This window comes from Oryctolagus cuniculus, chromosome 2 (genome assembly GCF_051225735.1).
Source record: "Oryctolagus cuniculus isolate XC-2025 breed Fujian yellow rabbit chromosome 2, ASM5122573v1, whole genome shotgun sequence".
NCBI lineage: Eukaryota > Metazoa > Chordata > Mammalia > Lagomorpha > Leporidae > Oryctolagus > Oryctolagus cuniculus.
This window is the reverse complement of record NC_142868.1, coordinates 159,178,701-159,202,642: the sequence shown is the minus strand read 5'-3', so window position 1 is coordinate 159,202,642 and position 23,942 is coordinate 159,178,701. Positions and strand designations below refer to the sequence as shown.

At 48.0% G+C, this 23,942-nt stretch overlaps 1 long non-coding RNA gene across 3 annotated transcripts in view; it reads left to right on the top strand.

The window, feature by feature from the left end:
• The first annotated feature begins 6,848 nt into the window (after window positions 1-6,848).
• LOC127490327 (uncharacterized) overlaps window positions 6,849-23,942 on the top strand; it is a 191,299-nt gene continuing 174,205 nt past the window's right edge. For 2 of the 3 annotated variants that reach the window (XR_016230372.1, XR_016230373.1), the window contains exon 1: window positions 6,849-6,986. This is a non-coding gene — a long non-coding RNA (uncharacterized LOC127490327). The remainder of the gene's footprint in view (window positions 6,987-23,942) is intronic. The other variant, XR_016230374.1, reaches the window with a different exon arrangement.

Here is a 23,942-nt window from a genome sequence, read left to right as displayed (position 1 = left end):
TAACCTCTACTTCATCTTCTTGCTAGCTACACACTATGAACAAGTTTTCCTTTTATTTGTTCTTTTCTTGTCAGGTTACTTGAGATGGTTCATCATTTAAACATATTTATTTATTTATTTTTCAGGCAGAGAGACACACAGACCAAGATACAGACTGAGAGACAGAGATCCCATCCTCTGGTTTATTCTCCAAATGTGTTTAACAGTCAGGGCTGGGGTGGGGCTGAAGCTGGGAGCTAGGAACACAATCCAGGTCCCAACATGGGTTGCAGGAACCCAACTACTTGAGCCATCACCACTGCCTCTCAAATTCTGCATTAGCAGGAATCTGCAGAGTCAGAGCTGGGAATTTAACCCAGGCAGTCTGATAAGAGACATGGGTGCATTAACCATGAGACTAAACATCTTGTCCTATGTTTATCACTCGATCCATGTTTATGAACCCTGGAGTTATGATCATGATGGAATTTTTAAGGTGTTTATTTTTACCTGCCTATTATATTTTCCCAACCCCATTTCTAGCCCTTCTTCTGGTAAAAGAGGCTGTACCCCTTACTCCATTCCAGTCTGGGCTTTCAAATAGCCTCACGTGCCCTGGCTTCAGGGATAAGTTGGCTCAATTGCATTCTTCCTCCTGGAACTTCTAACCTTGAGCCAAGGGTGGGAGGCTAGAAGGCTGCCAGAGCTGAATCACCCCATGGCAATGCCCTTGAGCAAGGGTCTGTTTGTTTCTGCTATTGGGATATCTAGTACTTTAATGGTTCGTGTTTTTCATAGCCCTAATATTTCATTCTTGCCATTTTGTAAATGATCTAAGGCTCTACTTTTTTATTTATGTGTGTATTAACCAGTATGATTTTCTACTGCTTGCAGCAGCAAAATAATAATATAGGATTCATAAAATACAAAGTGAATGTGTTTTAAACTCCATCCCTTGAAATTCAGATCCACCCACTTTGTGATTGTCTAACTGGTAGAGGCAGTACTAAGCCCCACAGCTTTTGAGGCATTGTTCATTCCTCTCTTAACTAGTTTATGCTGTGCTCAAACTGCTCCCTCTAATGAAAACACGGGTGCTTTGCCTTTTTCCTCACAGCATGATGAGTGTAAACATGATGGTATAGGCTGGGAAAACGTGAGAAGTCTGTCCACATTGGTCTTGGAGGCAACAGGGCAAAACATGGACAACAAACAAACAACCATTCCTGCAAGTATTGACTAAGACAGAACAAACTGTTCCCCAAATGTATGAGGTAAAACAAGGCAAATTCTGAGAATTAAGTTGACAGGCATATACAGAAGTGTAATTTTTTTCTTAATTAAACTGACAAAGATCTCCAGTTCCACATAAATCAACGGAAAGCTACAAACCTACAGTGCTAAAAGGAAAGACGTTATGAGTTGCTGAAAGGAGAATGCAAGAGAAAAAATGTAATGAAGTAACCCACGCTTTGCTGACTTGATTTCCTTGGGGTAGGTGGTGGTTGGGCTGAGTAGGGGATGGGTGAAGACAAACAGTGGATTCTACAAGTTAATTTCCAGGGTCATCCTTGGCAGGAGGTAGGAGAGGCAGATACAATGGTTCCCTTCTTCCGTATTTTTTCCCTCCCTCTCTTCTTCCCTCCCTCCTTCCTTCCCTCCCTCCCTCCCTTCCTTCCTTCCTTCCTTCCTTCCTTCCTTCCTTCCTTCTCTCAAGATTTATTTATTTATTTTGAAAGTCAGAGTTGCAGAGAGAGAGAGGGACAGAGAGCAATCTTCCATCCTCTATTTCACTCCCTAGATGGTTGCAGTAGTCCATGCTGGGCCACACTGAAGCCAGAGGGCAAGCATTTCTTTTGGGTCTCCCACATGGGTGTCAGGGACCCAGACGTTTGGGCCATCTTCTGCTGCTTTCGCTAGGTCATTAGGAGGGAGCTTGAATGGAAGTAGAGCAGCCAGGACTCGAACCGGCACTTATATGGGATGCTGGTGTCACAGGTGGCAGCTTTACCTGTTATGCTACAACACTGCTTCTGTCCTTTTTAAAACTATATATAATATGCATATATATATATTTATTTGGGAGGGAGGGATAGTGAGAGGAAAGAAGGGAGAGTGAGGGAGGGAGAGATAGAGATTCCACTTTGGTTAGCTGGTTCACTCTCCAAATGCCCACAACATCTGGGGCTGGGCCAAGGCTGGGAGCCGGGAGCCAGGAGCCAGGAATGCAATCCACGTCTCCCATGTGAGTGATAGGAACTCAATTACTGAGTATTACCTCTGTCTTCCCCTGGTATCTTCTTCCATCTCTCAAATGAAAGGAATATGAAATTAAAATAGAGATTTAGGACAATGGAGAGTTGACCCCACTGTACGAGGAGAGGCTGGGCTGTGAAGGGACTTGGATGACGTTTCCACCTGTGTCCTCCCACTCCTCCTCTGGAGGGGGATCCCAAGAGTGCTTAAACTCCTCCTCTTTGCATACTGTCACCCACTTTCCCCTGTGGCTTGATTCTTAGGGGATACTCCTAATGAATTCTCTTCTTGGCTCTGTTGATGCATTGCACAAATACAACCATTTTCCTTCTAGTTCATTGCACTACATAAAAGAAAAGGTTTAATTAATTTTTTTTTTTTTTGGACAGGCCTCCTTCACTTACGTAAGTCCTTGCCAGTCAGTAACGACCCTGTTTCTCAATGAGTTAATGAAGGCATCAGAATCCTTCTGAACACAACTTCTACAGTAGCCCTGCCGGTCATTCACAGCTGGCCCATGGAGCAAAATCTGTTGGCCCTCTTTGAATTAGTTAGGAGGATAAGCTTAGGAGGCAGATGGATGAGAGTTTACAGACTCCTTGCCTGCTGTGTGTCGTGAGCGCCACTTGTCATGCAGCTCAACAAGGCTAGTGCGACGTGTTGGAGCACGGGGAAGAATCACACAGAATTGTAATAGTCTTTTTAATATAATTTATTATTTAATAATCAATACCACTCAATATATATATTCAATGTACACACCTAAAGGTCAATTCCACTCAATATGTCATTAGTCCACGGTCATAACACACATCTAGGAGTAAGGCAATTTTCAGAAATATCCAGCAATGGTAATACGTATAACACATACAGAGCATAAAAGCATAACCAATCTAAACACTCATGACTAAGGATGTAATAAGAATGCTGTGTTCTCAAGATTTGTATCACAGTCATGAAAAGTGAAAGTCCAAAGTCCAGAGTCTAGTCACTTACAGGCAGGAGTGGTGGGATGACTGGCACTTCAGGCAGTAGGCTCGAAGTTCCAAGATGGATGGCAGGGTGAAGGGTTGGAGAGGTCACCTGATGAGAGGTCTGGTCCAGCTCTGATGTCAGGTCCGGCAGCAGCTGGGACGTCCAGGCAAGGTCAGTCCGTGGAGACTCGGGCAGAGCTGCACTTGCACTGAGCCATGGTCCCTGAGGGGATGAAGAGTAGTTGTGAGGCTTGCCCTTTTATTCTCTCTCTGGGGTAGGTGGGGGGGTCAAGGTGCCCTGGGGTGTCACCAATCACAAACTCATTTTTTTAGGTGTCACCAACCAGATGTTGGTGTCTGGGTGTGACCAGTGGTGTCTGAGGGGTCTTCTGGGTGTTGCTAACCGTGGTGTAGTAGTAGCCAGCTGTTTTGCTTCTTCTTATGATATAATGTCCCCCAGTCCTTATCAGGCCTCACCACCCGTGAGATAGATGCTCTAGGCAGTTTCTGGTGCTTAGTGGCCTTAGCTTAAGTAACCCCATTTTGGTTCTGCTTAGCTTAAGTAACTCCATTTTGGTTTTGCTTTTTCTCTTTGTTTTTGGATTAGCAGTGCTCTGTAACTCTTTTGGGACTCCTGTGGGATTCCCTACACTGTGTAACCTTGAACATGTATTAAATTGCTTTGTGCCAAACTGGTAAAAATGGGGCATAGTTTTTGCTAAACTGTTCGTGAGATCAGGTAGGCAGGACACACAACTGTGGATGCAAGTTATTGTCATGAAGTTAGTTTGAACTCAAAGGATCCCTGGAAATAGGAGGTGAGGCATACCATGCAGGGGCAAATGGGGATGAACCATCAGGGTGGGTCAGGAGGCAGAAGGAGGGAGAGGGGAAGGTGCGGGCTGGAGCCCTCCTTGTGGTTTCCCTGGGATGCAGTGAGTTTGGGGAGCAGGCTGGCCAGGTTTGGCACTTGCTGTTTTGAATAATTATCATGTGCTCCAAGGTGGGGGGGTGCCCCTGGTTATCTGATACCTGGCTTTGGTGTGACTAGGGCAGAGCAATGCCACCTCCTGAATATATAAGATAGACAGGGAGCTAGTTCAGCGTGGGCTCCGCATGGGTGGGTTTGCACATCAGAGGCTATGTACAGTTAGTCATTTACTATCTGTGGAATAAGCCAGCCCTGGGAAGGGTAGCCTCTTGGGATTAGCAAGGTCCTCAAATGTCAAAGTGTCATAAAATACAGAAAGTCGAAATGAAGTTGGATGAGTGCAGTTGTCTTACAGTGTAAAGGAACACAGTGCAGCTGGATCACATTTTGAGCTATTGGGTTGATGTTTCCTCCTACTTCTCTGTCCTCTATGCTGCCTCCCCCCGTTGAAGCACAAGGCGGTGGCCTGCAGAAGTTCTTCAGTTTTTGTTTCTCAAAGCCCAGACCTGTCTGAGAAGTCTCCCCGAGGAGGTGGAAGAGAGCACTGTGGAAGAGGCAGAGTAGCCTTCCTCAGACCGAAGGGAGAGGGCCCAGGTTTCTTGAGAGGTTCTGCTTGTCTCTGGGCAGCTCTTGTCCCCATGCAGCTCTGGACGGTCCTTGCATTGTCACTGCAACCCAGGCCTTGCTCAGGGTGCCTCTGCAGATGAGGGATCCAACGCCCTGGGTCTGCAAGGCCAAGCCAGGGGGGACAGTGGACGTGCGTGTGCGAACCCATGTGCATGATGACCCAGGCTGGTGGGCCCTAGGACCCTGGGGCTGTGCACCACCTCTAGGAGGAGCCAAACCCAGAAGAGGGCTGAGGTGAAAGGGTCCTCAGCCCGGTAGGGCAGGAACTCCAAGTGAAGATTATATGAATTTATAGGAAATGAAGGGGTGCACAGTTTCCTGCAGGCTTGAAGCTGGAATGAGAGTCATACGTGCTCCAACTGTACCTACAACAATGCTGGACACACTGTGAATGCCTTAAAGCACAGATATATTTTTCCTTGGGAAAGTTAAAGGTATCTTTTAAAAAGTTAAAAAAAAAATCCCTTACCATGTGCATTACTGACCCAGTGGAACTCTTCAGACACAGTACTCCGTCTCTGCCATCACCCTGCCCAAGCCCATCCTCCACCCTCTCCTGCCACAGTCTGTGTTGCAGGAAGCTGCCTGGCCAGATGCCTTTTGCTGGCCAGTTTCTCACCAGGGCTGACCACAGTGAGTCACCAGCAGGAGCTGGGAAGTGGGAGAGGACAAACTGAGGCGCTCTTTCTAGCTTCCTCCCTGCAAGGCTCCAAGGGCGTGGGCCTGGCTGCATGCTTGGGGGAGTACAGCTCCTGCCCGCTTATTTCCCCTTCCTTGAGTCTTAGAGGAGCCATGCCTCCCTCCTGCCCATTCCCCGGGGCCATCTCTTCATTAAATACTGTTCATTTGAAACATCTGTGTGTCTTTTTTTTTTTTTTTTTTGGCTAGGACCTTGACTGATAGCATAAGCAAGATTATTTGGTTGTTTTTCTAGCTATGGGAATGGTTACAGTGATCTGGTCACTCTGTTCAACTTGGACCCCATTAAGACCCACAGATCATATCAGTTGGCATGATTTTGGAACCACGGGACAGTCAGTCAGTGGCCGGCCCTATGGGGCAGTGCTTGGTTGACGACAGGAAGATATTTAGTCAGGGCTTTAAAAGGTGTTGGGGTCAATCTGACCTGGGTTCAGCTTCCTTTGCTATGTTGATTTATTTGCCCTTGCATAATTAAAACAACCTTTGCAAGCATTCACTTCTTTATCTGTAACATTTGCTTGCTGTTAGCACTCACCTCCTAGGGGTGATGAGACAGTGGTGACAGGTGTGCCCCACATGCCCCTTAGCTCTGTGCAGGTGCACCTGGTGCTCAGAGAGGTTGTTGCTCTTTAGCATTAGCAACTGGCTTCTGTAGAGTCAAGCTCTTGGCTTAGCTGCCTTAGCCTCTAGTTGTCAACTAAACGGGTGCAGGTTTTCTCCTCCTGGGGAGGACTGCTGCCGGATAGAACCAGCACTTCAAAGTCCTTGCTGCATCCGTCCAGGACAAACTTCCAGAAACAGGGAATGTGTTGGGTCCTTAACAGTCATTTTTTGGGTTTGTCTTTTGAGGCAAAGGCAGGTCCTTCAGGCCTAATGGCTTCCTGGACTCCCTGCTGCCTCCAAAGCCCCTTTTCAGATGGCACAGTGAGAGCCCCGGCCAAGAAGATGCACGGTTGAGGACAGGACACACTCAGCCTCTCATCCCCACTGCTATGCAAAGGCCCCGCAGTGCAGCCCCTCTGGAGGACCAGAGACCTGGGGCACAAGGTGCGTGGGGGGTTGGGGGAGTCTCTGAGGTGGTAAACGGCTTCTCCAGGAATTTCTCGAGAAGTGGAGCTGCTTGAAGAAGGCTGACTTCAGGCTTACCTAGGTTAACCAAGGAGCGCTGGCGAAGTCTGGTCCCTGCAGGGAAAGCAGTCTCAGTAGTGCCCAGGAGCCCTGGCCGCACCTGTGCATTAGCTGCGGGCGCTATGGGAAAATCTAGCCCGACTCCTAGAGAACGGTGATTACCTTCTAGTATTGGACACTGCTCCCTGCCTCCCGTGAAGCCCTTTACCCAGGAATTCCTGTTTACATTTCAAGTCTGTTTGTCCGCCTCTCCAGGGGCTGGAAACCTTGCTTTGAGGCTTCATTAGCTCCAGCCACGGCCGCCGGTTAGGCCGGTACAACAGGGAACAACTCCTGCCTCTGCCGGTTCTCACCTGCAGCTGTCATGCTGCTGTCTGGCTTCAGGACAAGTAAGTGAGCTAGGGAGGAGGCCCTTTGTGACCTGCTGGCTACTCATTCCTCCTTCATCGTCCCTGCTGGGTGCCCATTTTGCAACACAGAGGCTGAGCTGGTGCTTCTCTCTTTGGCACATCTGCCTCTGGGCTGCTTCTTTGATTGTGAATTGGTTTCTGCTTTAGTAGGTGGAGTTCGGCCTCCCTCCTCTCCCCTCCTGCTCCTTCCCTTCTTCCCAACTCCCTGCATGGATTTATCAGCCTCCAGCACAGCCCCCGGTGCTGAACAGGGAGCGAATGGAGTGTGTGCCTGTCCTTGCTGTGGGACACTCCAGGCCAGCGCTGCAGTCAGTCACTGCCCTCTTGTGCAGGGTTCTCCAACCCTGGCACATTGGTTCTCAGGGTTTGTTCTCTCTCAGCTCTGGCTTTATCCTCTGCCATCCACTGTGGCTGGCCTGTCCAACCCTACCAGGTGAGGGCCCTGCTCTCACAGATAGCAGAATGCTTATCCGGTGGGCCTCTGCAATGGCGGGTGGAATAAACTTTTATTTTTTTAAAAAAGGATTTATTTATTTACTTGAAAGGGAGAAGAGGGAAGGAGGGAGACAGTGAGCGAGGAAGAGAGTGAGCGAGCAAGCGAGCGAGTGCTTCTATCTCTTGGTTCACTCCCCAAATGACTAAGACAGCCAGGGTTAGACCAGGCCGAAGCCAGGAACTGCATCAGGTCTCCCATGTACTTGGGGCATCTTCCACTGCTTTCCCAGGTGTGTCAGCAGAGAGCTACATGGGAAATGAAGCATCCAGCACTCCAGTAGGGTATGCAGCCATCTCAAGTGGCAGCTTGCCGCCCTGTGCCATACACAATGCCAGCCCCAGTGCTTTCGGTTTTCTTTTTAAAAAATATTTATTTCATTTATTTGAAAGGTGGAGTTACAGAGAGAGAGGGAGAGACAGAGGTCTTTCATCCTCTGGTTCACTCCCCAAATGGCCACAAGGGTCTTGGCTGGGCCAAACTGAAGCAGAAGTCAGGAACTTCTTCCGGGGTCTCCCACATGGGTGCAGGGGCTCAAGTACTTGAGCCAGCTTCCGCTGCTTTTCCCAAGCCATTAGCAGGGAGCTGGATAGGACGTAGAGCTGCTGGGACTGGAACTGGCACCCGTATGGAATGTTGGCACTGCAGGCCATGGCTTTATCTGCTATGCCACAACACCAGCCCTAATGCTTTCATTTTCAAAGGGTAATTTGGGACAAAAGTAGGAAGTGAAACCAAGCCAGGCAATCAATATGGGCCTTTGAAAGAGGTGGTTGAGAAACCATCTTGGCTCTGGACAAAACTCTGCCTCTAATTAGCTTGTGTGACTTAGGGCAAATTTTTTACTATCCCTGGGTCTCAGTTTCCCATTCTGCATGCCTAAAGGAATGAACTACATGATTTCTAAAGTCTCTGCCAAAGACTTAGTCTCTGTACTGCGTTGTTGCTGTGTCTCCCAGACAGGTGGTGCCTTGCTGGACTACTGGGGGCCCAGGAAAAATGTTTGCAGTGTCCTGGTGCGAAGCTGTTGCCAGCCTGGGATAGAGGCCGCACACGCCTGTATTTTCTGTGCCGTTTTCATCTCAAGCCCCTTTGTTTCTGGGCTGAACACCCTTAAAGGGGATTAGTTCAGCAGAAGGGGCTTTTGAAAGAGAGCTGGACTTGGAGGAGAGTTGGGGCTTCGCTCACCTCTGCAGGATCTCACTTCCTTCCTGCACCTGTGTCTCTCCTACAACACAGGTGTGCCAGTGGAGACCGAACTCTGGGCCTCCTTTGTCATTTTTCTCCCTTGATACTCCAGCAAAGACCTGGTTACAACCTGAGGATACTTTTGAGTTGAGATAGCTTTTGGCGACAAATCTTTTATAAATAATGGCATTGGCGTTCTATCTTCCTTGAGTAATTTACTCCTCACGGTAATTTCGACGAGTTTTGTCCTACACAGAGGGTTATTTTGATGTTTCTTTCAGTTGTTATTGATGAGGGTGCTTGGAAAAAGATTAGAAGATTAGTTTAAAATTACTCCCAGGGAATTTAAAACAATAACAGGGCCATGAATACAGACTAAAACAAATCAAGGGCTGCCATAGATGTATTAAAAACCAATTGTTGGGCAGGGTCCCCCCAGGCCGGGCCACTGTCTGTGGCTTAGTCAGGGGCAGCATCACACCCCCATGTGTGCCTTCGGTGTTACCCTCCATGTTACCTGCCAGCCAGCTGGTGCTTGGGGACACATGTGGCCTGACCCGTGCATCTCCAAGGCTGTGGCACCAGCAAGCGGCCATTCTTCTTGCTTGCAGCCCTGGCCTGCGACCTACTGTAGTTGATGGCTGTGGGCATGTGTTGGTTGGGCTTGTTTCCCTCTCAGCACTGTGTGTCATCCCCCTTGGGGTGCGTTCCCTTGAAGAGTGGCCCAGGGACAGGGATTTGGACGGTGTGGATGGGCAGGAGATGGTGAAGGCATTCGGTGTGTGGTTGTTGGCTGTGTCAAGTTGAGGCTCCGGTGGAGAGGTTTGGGTGCTGGCCAGAGAATGCTGGGGTCGCTGAGGTGGGCTCTGGTGTCCCAGGCATCACTGGACAATCCCAAGAGCTGGAAGGCTCCAGTGGGGTTCAAGTTGCTTATGTCTCCAGTGTCCTCTTAAATGATAGCCATCTACTCACTGGCATCTACTCCTGTGCCACCAGCATTCTCAGTTCTGTAGCTCAGTAAGAATTCATGGGCAAGTCAATCTGTTGAAATCAGCTAGTCACTACTGCCTCTGATTAGGCAGAGTCCTATGCCAGGCCACGCCAAAGGCCATGAATGAGAATGTGAATGTGCTAGCTTTTGATTGCTGGTGTAGCCAGTGGCCCCGTCTGCAAAAAGCCAGTCTTAGCACCACTTCCCTGGAGCAGGGGCGAAGGACCAGGCAACTGTGTTTAGAAGAAAATCCAAGAGATGATCTTGCGGATGTTTATCTAGGATAGCTCATTTATTGAGTAACACACACACACACACGCACACACACACCACCCCTATTCTTTCCTCTCTACTCATTTCCAAAGATGCCACAGCTAATGTGATCTAACCATCAAGCCTATAGTTCCGCAAAGGCACTCTCACCCCGACGTGGGAAGACACACAAAGTTCTAGAAAATAGCACATGCAGGATCTCATTTGTCAGAGAGCCTCAGGTGATTGTCAAGTGCACAGCTCCCAGGGATTTGCTTAAAGCAAAGGCTGTCAGCCTGAGGAGAGTCTATACAGTACGGCCTCAGTGTGGAAATGTCTCTTATCTCTCAGCAAGTGCATTGGTTGCTTAGCATCTGGCTCAATGTGTTTCTAGAAGGTTGTGGAAATGTGCAGCAAAATGGCATGATCATACGTACCTTTTCAGACAAGGCAAGAAATCACCGCCCAGAAAGAAAAAGGGAAGCCTAATATATTTTTGTTGGGAACACAAATTAGTACAGCCATTATGGAGAGCAATATGGAGGTTCTTCAAAAACCTCCATGTGTGTCTACCATTTCCCCCAACTATCTCACTTCTAGGTATTATCCAAAGGAGGTGAAATCAGCATATGGAAGTGATATCTGCAGTCACTCCCATGTTTGTTGCAGCACTGTTGACCATAACCAAGATAGGAAATCAACCTGGGTGTCCATTGGTAGGTGAACAGATACAGAAAATGTGAAATATATACACAATAGAATATTATTCAGCCATGAACAAGAATGAAATTCTGACATTTGCAGAAAAATGGATGGAACTGGAGATTATTATGTTGAGTGAAATAAGTCAGACACAGTTAAAAACCACAAGTTTTCTCCTCTAAGCAGAAGTTAAAAGCAAAAATACACCTCAGTTTGGAATAGTGATCACAAGAGGCTAGAAAAGATAGTGGGAGAGGGGACAGAGTGGGTTGGATCATGGGTACTGAACCATGGTCAGGCAGAAGTTACAAGTTCTAGTTCACGGGGTAGGGGGATGTCCACAGTACACAGTAATGCATTTATCATGCCTAAATGGAAAGGAAGGAGATGGTCATCCCAAACACACAGAAAGGATAATGGAATGGAGAGGCTGGGTGCTTGGTTGTACCAAGTTATTTTGTGTGTATGTGTTGAAACATTGGAATGCACCCCATAAAATGTGCAAGTATTACCTGTTACTTAACAATTTTAAATGATAAAATGATTTTAAAAATGACTGCAGGCCTGAAGGAGGGAAAGGCGAGCGATGCTGTGAATCCTCCCATAGGCAAGTGATTCACTTTGGAACATGCAAGAGGAGCTTGGCTGGGTCACATGCATCTTTGCTTCTTTCCTTCCATATTGCCCGGGCCGCTGAGTAAAACACTGTGCCGGGGAAAGTCCAGTGGCATGCTGTGGCTCTATTTTAAATCAGAGTTAACCAACCCAGCAATCAAGCTTTGTTAAAGCAAATTGTCTATTTGTCATTGTTTTAGGGAGTTGGAGGATATAGTCCTGTGTGGGTTTGAATTCACAGAGGAGCTTCAGGTTCTCTTATGGGTGAAACCATCACATGTGTCACAAACTGTCCATCCCTGGCTTCTTAGCATGATGGGATATCCGTGGGAGTGGTGGGTGAGTTGGTACCAGGTGCTGGTAAACACAGGGTGGGACAGGAAAGCTGAACAGGGAGTCAGGAGTCCACACTCCTGGCCAGGCATTTTGGCTATTGCCTGTCACCTGTCCAGTTTGGCTGTTGTCAATGTTCAGTGGCCTGATTTTTGGGTGCAAGGAGGGAAAAACTCAACTTTGAAGTTGTACTTAGACTTGACCTGAGCAGTGGTGATTCTGGTTGACTCTCTGGGTTCAGTATGGCTCTCCTGGAAGCTGTACAGTGTAGTTAAAAGTGAACAAACAGACTAGGGACCAGACAGACCTAGAATTGAATTTTGATATTGCCACTTACACTTACTTTGGGTATAAATCTCTAGGAGGCTCAATGTTCTTTTCCCTGAAACTAATATAATAGCAGTAACTCCTAGGTTTTCTTCTGTATATATTACAAGAGATGACAGGTACAGAAGCTTAGAAAAGTACAACACCGTATTGGCTCTCACTACTCTTCCTTCTCTCTTTTCTAAACAGAAATGAGAGAATTCGTCTCTTTCAGTTAACAACATTGACAGTCCTACCCTGGCACATACAACTTCCCCATCCTCACCCTCCACTTCACTCCTTACCTTTTATCATTAAGTGGAGAAATGGTTTTCTGAGGGTGGTGGAGAGGCTGTGGAGCGAGACACTCAAGTTCTGCCTGTTACAGTTTACCTTTTCTTCTGAGCTCCAGTAATTCAGTTATTGCTGGCGCCATTCTTTTATTTTTATTTTTTATTTATTCTTATTTTTTTATTTTTTGACAGGCAGAGTGGACAGTGAGGGAGAGAGACAGAGAGAAAGGTCTTCCTTTGCCGTTGGTTCACCCTCCAATGGCCACTGCAGCTGGCGCGCTGCGACCGGCGTGCTGCGACTGGCGCCCCGCGCTGATCCGATGGCGGGAGCCAGGTGCTTCCCCTGGTCTCCCATGGGGTGCAGGGCCCAAGCACTTGGGCCATCCTCCACTGCACTCCCTGGCCACAGCAGAGAGTTGGCCTGGAAGGGGGCAACCGGGACAGAATCCGGCGCCCCGACCGGGACTAGAACCTGGTGTGCCGGCGCTGCAAGGTGGAGGATTAGCCTCGTGAGCCGTGGGCTGGCGCCATTCTATTAGGAGTATGTCCTCGTCTCCACCATTTCCGGACTTAAATTGCCCCCATCACAAGCATAGATACACTCAAGATTCAACTCTGACGGTTTCCTTCTACATGACCCAAGTGGACATTCCACGGGAAGGCGTCTTTCCCAAGAGAATCCAAATCTTTTCTTTGATTCTCAAAGTGCAACTGAAGCAGCTATTCCAGCACCACTAAATGTGAGAGGAGAACAGAAGGCAAAGAGCAGTTGGTTTACATATTTGCGATTTCTGATCCTGCCCCCAGCAGGTTGTGCTCGAGGCTTTCGGGCCTGGTGCTTTGCTCCTTTCTGGTAATCACGGCTCTGGCTGTGTGTGTGTGTGTGAATGTGTGTGTAGCAGGGAGGGGGTGGGGAGCAATCCAAGGATACAGGATATCATGTGTGTGTGTGTGTTTGTAGGAGAGCTGATTGACACAGCTTTGCAGGTCCTTATTTTTCTTCACTTGGGCATGAAAACTATTATCTTCCTCCAAGATAGTTCATAGCCACTTGGCCACTGTGTTTGTAATGACCTGAGGGTTTGTCAAGGCTTTCAGTATCAGAGCAAGTCAGTCACATCCCCAACTAGTTAGTGTGAAGAGAGAGCCTGTAGGTGAGCTACTATGCTTCGCACACCAGGAGGCCTTCCTTTTGTAAGCACTGACGAACCAATGGCTGTAGGAGCCCCCAAATGACAGTATTCACACACATAACACTTGATACCTTTCCCATGGTCTCTCAAACAGCTGCCAAAGAATGACAAAGAACCCAAAAGTGGAGTCTAGTGAGAGAGGAGGCCGACAGGGGTGAGGCCAGATGGTGCGAGCTTCCCTGTGAGGAAGCTGAGGCTCAAGCGGAACCATAGTCAGACAAGACACTCCCAGCAGTGTATGCAGGTGTGGAGAGGCTCAGAATGAACATTTGCAAGCTAGAGGCCGTGTGCCTGGGAGCCAGACATTGCCTGGCCTCGCCTGGTGGTGGTGGTGATGGTAGCTTTTGTAGGGTGAGTGAGTCTATCTGGACACAGGCTCTGGCAGGGCTGGCTTTTGACTTGCAAGGGCAGAGGTTGTGAGAGGCAGCTGGGAAGGAGTGACCTCTTGCTCTTCGCTTTCCCCCACTCTCTGGGTCTCTCACCCTATCCTTAGCCTTCTCTCTCTTTCCCTGGCTCTTCCTTAGAGCAGTAGCCATGAGGATCCCTATGGTGCCTGTGGAGATTGTAGTTTCCTGGGACTCATCCTTAGTGATTCTGATTCACTGGGTCTGGGCTGGGCCCCAGTAAGCCAGAAATTTAGCAGCCATACCAATTGATTCTGAAATAGGAACCTGGGGAACCCCACGTGGCCAGGCTTACCTTAGAGTGCTATTTGTGCATAAAATGTAGAACTGGATTTTATTGCCTTTATTTGAAGGAGTATTAAAGCTATCTTCTCTGAAGAATGTCCACACATGCCATTGATAACCATTGGCTAAACATGAACTTGCTGTTGATTTTCTGACTGCTTCAAGGGCATTGGCCAGGAGGGAAAACCGATAGAAAGAAAAGCTATCATTTTAATGTACCAGATGCACACATGCATAGACAGGGAGTTCGTGGCACCATGCTTATCTGTGCACACACACAACGTTCATTTATCTTGACTCTGAGTAGCAGAGACTGTCATTCAGGAATTAAAACTCATTTCTATAAATTGATAGTGGCTGCTGCTCCTGACTGTGAATTGAAATGAATAACCAGAAATGTTCATGTTGCTCTGTTTGTGTCATTATTGCTGCAATGCAATATTTTCCCCAAAAAGTCTTCACTGTGTTTTCATCTAATGAGGATAGGAAGAGCAAATATTTCCAAGGTATTCAGATTAAACTCCACAGGGCCTCGGAGTGTGACCCTTTCTTCTTTCAGGCATGGAGCAGAAGTGTTTCCTGCAGCTCTAGGTGTGTGTGGTGGGCAGCACCCGGCTTCTCCCCTGTGACACGTGCTGAGGATGGTTCTGGAAAGATGTGTAGCTGCCACAGCCAGGGATGGTGGCGCTGCCGGCTGGCTGTGCTGATCGGAGGTGATTCTTGGGCATCATCCTGTTTATTATTATTTTTAAGGTCTCTCTGTTATTCTGTTGTGAGGTAATTTGTTATGTGGCTGCCAGAGGCCAGTGCCATCCATGCCTAGAGCGGGAGTCCTGGTGTCTGGGATCTTGTTCCCATCTGTCACTTGTCAGCTGTGAGACTTGGGACAAGATGCAGAATCTCTGGGTCTTTGATGTTCTTGTCTGTAAACAGGACGTCGACTTGTCTTACCTTCAAAGTCTTTGGGAGTGTCAAGTGAGAAACTGGGTGGGAAAAGTCTCAGGGAGACATAAGCCTATTCCAGATCCAAACAGTACTATTATTTTAGGCCCAATTTTAATTGACAGCCATGAAGGGAAAATGCAGCATCATCTCTGTATTTCTGCCTTGAGTTCAGAAACCCAGTTCTAAGTCAACACCATTTTATAAAGTTTTAAAAATAAAAACCAGCTGCACTGGGAACCTCCTGTTTTCTTGAAAGGGATTTACTCCTTGTTTTTCAAAATCATATGGTACCCCGGAATCTCTCATCTGAAGAAAATACATGCAAGAGCCCATTTATCTATACCACGGGCACAGGAAGTGGCCAGGAAAATCCAGTGTGTTGAAGGATTCAAACATTGACGGATCATAGCTCTAGTACAACAGTGGTTCCAAAGGTGACAGTGGAAGCTGGGGACTTGCTTTGAAGCTCTGCCATTGTCACTGCTCCTCTGACCTGTCCAGTACTAGTGATAGTTACAACAGGAATCATAAGGCCACCTACCAGCTGGGTGAGAAGGGGTTTCACACCCACCCCTTAGATGATTTCAAAAGCTTGTAATTCAGCCTATTCTAAGTGTGAATCAGTACACAGAATGTCCTGACATCTGTCCATCAGTAAGGAATGCTTCTCTCAAGAATAGGTGTTTTACAGTGTTTGTCAATATCTGCACTGTTGAGTTTTGTTAATACTAGGATCATCCAGGTCAGAATAATTAAAATGCTGCTACTAGATTAGGAATTGGTGAGGACAAAGTTTCTGGTATAGAATCCACCACCAACATACCAACTAATTTGCCAAAGCTCACATTAGTAACCCTACCATTTCTAGAGTAGTTAGCACACTGAATGTGGAATTGCCTGGCAAAATTTACACTGTGGGACAATTGCAAGATATTATTCTGATATTTCTTTTTTTAAGATTTGTTTATTTTAAAAATTTATTTATTTTGAAAGAGTTATAGACTAGCATCAAAGATGGTGGGTCAAGCACTACTAGGATGCTGACCCCATATTCTGGTATTTCTAATAGTTGTAGTTGATTTTATTCATTTTCTAAAAATTATTTTTGTTTGAGATATAACATGCATTTCATAAATAACATACATCTTAAGTACATACAAACTCATTACTTTTAAAAATTTGACTTAAAATTTTAAAGCTTTAAAAATGCCTTCTCTGGGGGCTGGCACTGTGGTGTAGTGGGCTGAGCCTCTGCCCACTATAGGTGCTGGTTCATGTCCTGGGTGCTCCTCTTCTGATCTAGCTCTCTGCTATAGCCTGGAAAAGCAGCAAAAGATGGGCCAAGTCGTTTGGCCCCTGCACCTGCATGGTAGAACCAGAAGAAGCTTCTGGCACCTTGTCGCTCCCCCTCTTCATGGAGGAACGACACAGGACCCTGCGTTGTTCTTTCGTCTGCTTGGCCCTCCCCGGGTTTGCTGCTGGTTCTTCCCAGGTTGGCTACCGTCCCTTCCACCTCTGTGGAAGGGCGGTTCCCCCTGCCATATTCCCCACTTCCGCTGGGGAGCGGCACACCGCCGGCCGGCTCTCTCGGGGGCTGCACAGGTGTTCCTTCAGATAGATGTTCCTGGTGCATGTTGTCTCTCTCCTCCTTTATAGTTCTCTTCCACCAATCCCAACTCTGCTACCCACACGCCGAGTACGCTGCTCTCCTCCAATCAGGAGCAGCTCCTGCAGCTTGTCAAGTTGGTGAAAGGCAGCTGGGTAGAAGCTGTTTGCTCCTCTCCCAGCGCCATATTGTGGGAGAGCAGATGCATAGAATAAGTCTTAATTCCAGTAACTTAGTCTAGTCCGAGTTGCTCCCAGTTGCTCCCCACAGCACCTGGCTTCGGATAGGCCCAGCTCTGGCCATTGCGGCCATTTGGAGAGTGAACCAGCAGATGGAAGACTTTTCTGTCTCTCCCTCTTTCTATAACTTTCCATTGCAAATAAATAAATAAAATATTAAAATAAACTAGCAGCATCCTCTCTCTGATGCTGACTAGCCCTCTTTTAAAAAATGTCTTCTCTGATGTGAATTATGTGCTAGACAAAGAAGGGGTTATTACAGTAGTCATACTATTATGATTAAATTCATCCAGGTACTAAAGCTGTTATAAACATGTGGCTGCAATGGGAGTGGCCTGTGTACACATTTCACTAACCAAGCGCGTGTATTTGTGTTTATAAGTGTTTACATTTGCGAGCATATGGCCTACACAGTTATGATGAGTGTGCTTGCGGGTATGCACATGTGCATGTGTGTCTGCGTGCATCTTTTGGCTAGAATGGAGGAAACACCCAATCAAGAAGGACAAGGGTAAGGCTACAGGTACCTGGAAACCCCCCAGGACCTGGCACCCAAATTCCCGGTCATGAGACTGCATGCTTTTTCTTCTGGAAGGCCTCTCGGCTGCTCCCCTTGTGAGTGGTCTGTCTCCTCTTGGTCACCGGCTTCCCGCCCTGTGGTTTCTTCTTTCTTAGGGCTCCGTGGCCAGCACACGGACTCAGTGCGCCTTGACTTCACCTCTATATCAAGCTTTCCTTTCGGGTTTGACTCCTACGAGCAATACAGCGATTCTTCCTTGTTTCTTACTCAGATTTCACAGACAGAAAATACTCTATAGAGACTGCTCAACAGCCTGTGGGTGGTTGTCTTTGGTTGAGAGCTCAACTCCCGGGCCCATAAACTATGGCCAGGGAGTAGGAAAGGAGGGCACCTGGGGGAGAAAGCATGGTTACCTGTGGATGTCCCTTGAGCAAGGACCATAGGCTGGTCAGTGTTACTGCACTGCCCTGGCTTTCGCGGCTTCTATCCTTGTACAGTGAAATGGAAGACCGGGGAAGTGGGTACCTTGGTGGTCCCAAGTGGGACTGTCCTTTAGGAGAAGGAAGGAGTAGAGAGAAGAGACAGAGCTACGGCTTAGGGGGATAAGTTCCTTCCATGTGTTCTGTAGAAACAGGACTTGTTCAGTGGAGGCATGTGTCACAGTTGCCAGAAGGTGCTCACCACAGCCGAGAGGAGCCCAGGCTGTGTGAGAGACAAGACAGCCCTGGAAGCTGTCGCTCCATAAAGGAAGCTGTGACTCACGAGGGGGCACACTGCTGCCTGTGTCAGATGTGAGCAATGTGAATGGCTCCGTCTCCCGGGAATTCCCAAGTCTCTCTGCCGCGTAATCCTTAGCATTGAAAATGAGTGTGTGAGGTTGCATGTTCTAATTGTCTGAGTGTAATTTTGTGGAATGAATGCTTTTCTAGTATCTTAGCTGTGCCCGGGAGGAAAGGGAAGAGAGTAACCCAGAGAGAGGGTAGGTATTCTCCCTGGCATGGTTCCAGAAACAGAAAGCCTGGAAGAATTCATTGAGTTAACATGGGGGAGACGCTGTCTGTATTTTTTCCTAAGGAGGTAATGCAGACTTGACATTGCAAATGTGCATAGTGTGAGATGAAGTTACCGAGACGCTGTAGCACGAGACACTTCGAATGCCTGCTCAGCCTCTGGCGGAGAGGGCCCCCATGAGCCTGTTGTCGCTGAAATACCTCTGTGTGTCAGAAGGAGAGGCTTCCTCTGTCCTGTTACAGAGCTTGGGGGGTAGAGGAATGTGGTGAGCACTCTCCCGCTCCTTGTTTCCTGCCTGTCCTCTCCTTCCATCTCATCCTGCCTTGTGCGCTCACTGAGCTCACAGGAAATGGCCAGATTCCTGCCTTGGTGTCCACATCTGTCTGTGCCAGAGAAGGCTCCGGATGTTGCATGGCTGCACCAGGTGTCCCTGGCTGCAGGGTCTGGGCTTTACCATCTGGAAGTCCTTTTTGGTCACCTAAGGCCCCAGAAGACTCTTCCATGAGCATCATGGAGGTCAGCACACAGGGAAGAAAAAAGGGGCTAATACTATTTTACCTGTTGTCAAAGGCCTTTACCGCTTGTAGATGAAAGTGATTTTAAATACCCAAAGCAGGTGCGGCACCATGGCCCACTTGGTTAATCCTCCACCTGCAGCACCAGCATCCCATATGGGTGCCGGGTTTTAGTCCCGGTTGCTCCTCTTCCAGTCCAGCTCTCTGCTGTGGCCTGGGAAGGCAGTGGAGGATGGCCCAAGTGCTTGGGCCCTGCACCTGCATGGGAGCAAGGAAGAAGCACCTGTCCTGGCTCCTGGCTGCGGACAGTGACAGCGCCGGCTGTAGTGGCCATTTGAGGGGTGAACCAATGGAAGAAAGACCTATCTCTCTGTTTCTCCCTCTCTCTGTCTGTAGTTCTACCTGTCAAATAAAAAAAATCCCCAAAGCCGTGTGGTGGTGCTGTGGTTACAAGAGCTGGATGTTGCCTTACAGAACCCATCTGCTAAAAGTGCATGGGGGCTGGGGGCTCACAACACAGGAAAGAAAGTCAGGTGGAAATATTCCTGGATTCTTGCAGGCTAAGAGAGGATTGGCAAGACTTTTATGGAGTCTTTGAACCATAAAGAGGACTCTTGTGTTTCCCAGGGCTTAATCTCCCGACTGCACAAAGTCATTGGCTGGGAGCAGGCTGGGGGAAGCATGGCCTCCGTGCAAACATGGCAGTGGCTTTCTGAGAAAGCAACTGGAGCCCTTTGTTGGTTAAATTCTCGGTAGCTGGAGGACCAGGAGACTGTCAGAGCTACCCCAGAAGGGGACCATGACACATATGAGGGGCTGGAATTGTGATACAGTGGGCCAAGTTGCAGCCTGCAATGCCAGCATCCTATGTGGGAATGCAGATTCAAGTCTGGCAACACTACTTCTGATCCAGTTCCCTGCTAATGTGCCTGCGGTAGCAGTGGAGGATGGACCAAGTATGCTTGGGCCACTGCAACCGTGTGGGAGACCCAGATGGAGCTCCAGATAACCGGCTCTGGCCAACCAGCCCTGGCCACTGTGACCATTTAAGGAGTGAACCAGTGGATGGATGTATTCCCTTTGTCTCTCACTTTCTGCTTTTCAATAAATACATATATCTTTTTTTTAAAAAAATTCTGAACATATGGTTTATTTAGCCTGGACAAGTTTTAGAAGTGACCTTTATATGTAATTCTTTTAAAGTTTATTAATTTATATTTATTTGAAAGAGAAAGAGACAGAGATAGAAAAAGAAGATATTTTCAGTCACTGGTTTACTTGCCTAAATGCCTTCAACAGCCAGGCCTGGGCCAGTCTGAAGCCAGGAGCAGGGAACTCCATCTGAGTCTCCCACAGGGTGGCAGGGCCCAGGTAGTTGAGAGCCATCATCCTCTGCCTCCCGAGATGCACTTTAGCAAGAAGCTGAATTGGAAGCAGAGAGAGAACTTGATCCCAGACACTCTGATATGGGATTTGATGTGGGTGTCCCGAGTGGTGTCTTAACCCACTGTATCACAAATCTTACACTTCTTTTTAAAATATTGTACATTTATTGATTGATAGGCTATATTTTGGGGATGCCAATAGAAAGGCAACAGAGCCTGCCCTTAAGAATTTTATAGTGTAGTGGAGAGTGATAATTTTGTTTTTCTTATATTTTTTTAAAGATTTCTTTTATTTGAAAATAGTTACAGAGAGAGAGAAAGAGCCTCTTGTCGAGGCTTGAGAGAGAGAGAGAGAGAGAGAGAGAGGTCTTCCATCCATTGTTTGACTCCCCAAATAGCTGCAATGACCAAAGCTGAGCCCATCCAAAGCCAGGAACCAGGACCTTCTTCCAGGTCTCCCACATGAGTGCAGGGCCCCAAGCACTTGGGCCATCCTCTGCTGCTTTCCCAGGTGCATTAGCAGGAAGCTGGATCAGAAGTGGAGCAGCTGGAACTTGAACTGGCAACCTTATGGGATGCTGGCACTGCAGGCTTGGACTTTAACCCGCTGGACCACAGCACTGGCCCCAAGGGAGTGGTCATTTTCAATGCACCCTGATGAGTGTATGAGCACAGATGCCAGGAACACAGCTAATAATGATGCTGTTGGTGACAGGGTCACCTGACTGCCAGAGGGGCTTGAGCTTGCTGTTAAGGACAAACTGTCAGTCTTTAGTGGGAGGTGGGAGAAAGGATTCCAGTATTATTTAAAGAGAGATTGTGTATAACAATTGATTTTCATGTGAATAAGATAATTGCATCATTTTGGCCCCAGTTTGTGGGAATGGAGGGAAGATAGATTTGGGATAAATAGAAGTGAAAGCTTTCTGATGCCCAGAGCTTTGAAAGGTGGGCAGGGTTATCTGGTGAATTTCTAGTGCTGCTCAGAGCCAGCTTGGGAAACCGTGGGCAAAGGTGGACTCAAGACGGGGTGGGGGTGGTTTTGGGGTTCCAGGAGACTCAGCTCTCCAAGATTCTGTAAGTCAAAGGAACCATTTCTGCATGGCCATACCTGGAAGGGGTACACTGTGACCTCTGGGAAAGGGAACCTACGGGGTGACTGCAGACTGCACACTGTCCTGAAATTTCCACTTGGCCAGGGATGGGTACAAACGGGCCTCATTCTAGAAGGACCATTGTCAATACCCGCCCCATGCCAGGCAACAGAGGCCAGGAGTCCCAGCGGTGAGTCCTTCTTTGGCTGATGGGAAGAGGGATTTCTTAGCTGGTATCTGCAAAGAAGGAAGCAAAATCATGAATATGCAGGATGCAGCAGAGGCCTCCCAAGCTCTCTGGTCTTCATGGAGAAGCCCTCCCTGGGGGCTGGATAAGTATCTGAGAGCAGAAAGACTGCTAATTAGCAGAGAGATTAGAGTACACGCATTCTGACAATATCCATCTTTAGTAGAATCAGGTACTAGCTGTTTAAATCTGGCAATCAAAAAGGATGTTTGGTTTCAGAAGAAAACCCAGAGAAAGCACTAACACGACACTTTCACAAACTAGTCACACGGCGAGGTAACTCCTGAAGCTCGGTGTAGAACAAGTGCTGGTCGTCAGGCCTTGGGATGATGCGTGACTTCGGATCCTGTTAATGTGCTATAGACTTCTCTATAAGAAAAAGAGAACCAGAAGACACGATTTGGGATCTTTCCACCATGAAACATGTGAAATGTTTGCAGAGACAGATACATTACCTTGACTGGACCTTACACAAAGTGCACAGGTACCACAGTGTGCCTCATAAGTACGTGCAGGTTTGTCTGTTGAAAAGTTTGTCTTTATGTCTTCATTTTCCTTATCTGAGAAATGAGCATGAAAAGCCTCCCTGCTCTGGGCGGCGGTCGGCCCCGGGATTGACTCCTGCTTCCCATCTCAGGGTGCCTGCTCTGAGTCTCTGCTCTGTGTGCTCTGGGAGGCAGCGAGTCCCTGTCAGCACATGGGGTGCCTGGCGCGTGACTGCAGTCTGGCCTAGCTCTGGCTGTAGTGGACATGTGGGGAGCGAGCCAGTGGACGGGAGATCTCTGTGGAAAAAAAAAAAAACTATAAACACCTCGATGCTCCTCTCCTGCTCTGAGACCCTATGAATTGCTGCTGCGCCCGTGGGCCACTCCCTGCAGATTGCAAGTGTCGGCCTGAGTGTGTGGTTACGGCCTCCAGCCCCTCTGAGCTGAGCCCAAGCTGGGGAAGCCACAAAGACAAAAAATGTCTTCCCTTTTGGCCTTCCAATGCCTATCAAGATTCCCAAAAAGGGAACTCCCTCTCACCAGGAAGCTTTCTGGCCAAGTACACAACGACCCAGGTAGCCAGTGGCTGTGCGTTCTCTGCAGTATTTGTGACACTGAGGAATGTATGTGCGTGGATTTCCTGCTATTAACATGCTGCGCAGGTGCCAGGAGGTGCCGGGAGTACCGTTATCATTCTTTGACATGTTTGCTTTCCTCTCAGGGCTCTCTTGCCGTTTCTTGCTTTTCCATTTCTTTGCTTTAATTCCCCTGCCCCAGAATCCCTCTAGATAGGCCATCTCCACTACCAGCTCCTTGTACATTTTTTTTCCACACCATTTCATGCTCTGCAGGTCAGATGTGGAGGCTTCTTGTGTTTGGACTCTTGAGAGTGTCTCTGAAATAGTTTTCATACTGGGTCCTGGGGTGTGCCTGGGGTTAGCCTGGGTAGGAACGGTTTTGGGAGAGAGGTGCAAGGTGAACAAAGGGCTAAGAATCCAACAGCTGGGCTGCGACTTGAGGGATCTTTAATGAGTTTGTGGAAACAGGAAATGAAAAGTAACTTTATTTTGGTTCAAAACCCCTGAAATTTGTGCCCATTTTTTTCCTAATGCACATTTCTCATGAACTTTTAGGAGACTCCCTATGTGTGCAACAATCAACCTTTGAATGTGACCTTGGGAGGATGACCTTGGTTGAGGGCCATCCACTGAGGACCAGCAGCTGAAGGCTCTGTTGTCCTCCGCCATCGCAGCCGTGGCAACAAGTCCTTCCTTGGAGTGAGATCCAGGTGACCCAGGGTGGTGTGCACCACAGTCTCCTGCCCTGTGTCCCCACCCGGCTTCACTCTGAGAAGCAGCTCTGCTTTCGCCGGTCTTACCCACAGGGCTTCCATGCAGGCGTGCCTTTAACAGCTGAGTTCTGCTAAGCATGTTTAAACCACACTGCTCTTGTCCAGCCCTGTTTTGTTTTAGGTCAGGAGATTGAGGGCCAGGTTCTCTGGTTCCTGACATACTGTCCTTTCCATTACACTGTGGCTGGCACCACTTCAAATTTTTCTTTACTTATCTGAAAGTCAGAGTGAGAGAGAGAGTGGAGGGAGATCTTCTAGCCACTGGTTCACTCCCAAGATGGCGGCCATGGCCAGGTCTGAGCTAAATCAAAGCCAGGAGCCAGGAACTTCTATAAGTTCTCCCACATAGGTAGCAGGGGCCCAAATGCCTGGGCCATCTTCTGCTTCATTTCCCAGGCCATTAGCAGGGAGCTGGATTGGAAATGGAGTAGCCAGAGTACAGACTGGTACTCAGACAGGATGCTGGCTTCCCAGGCAGTGGC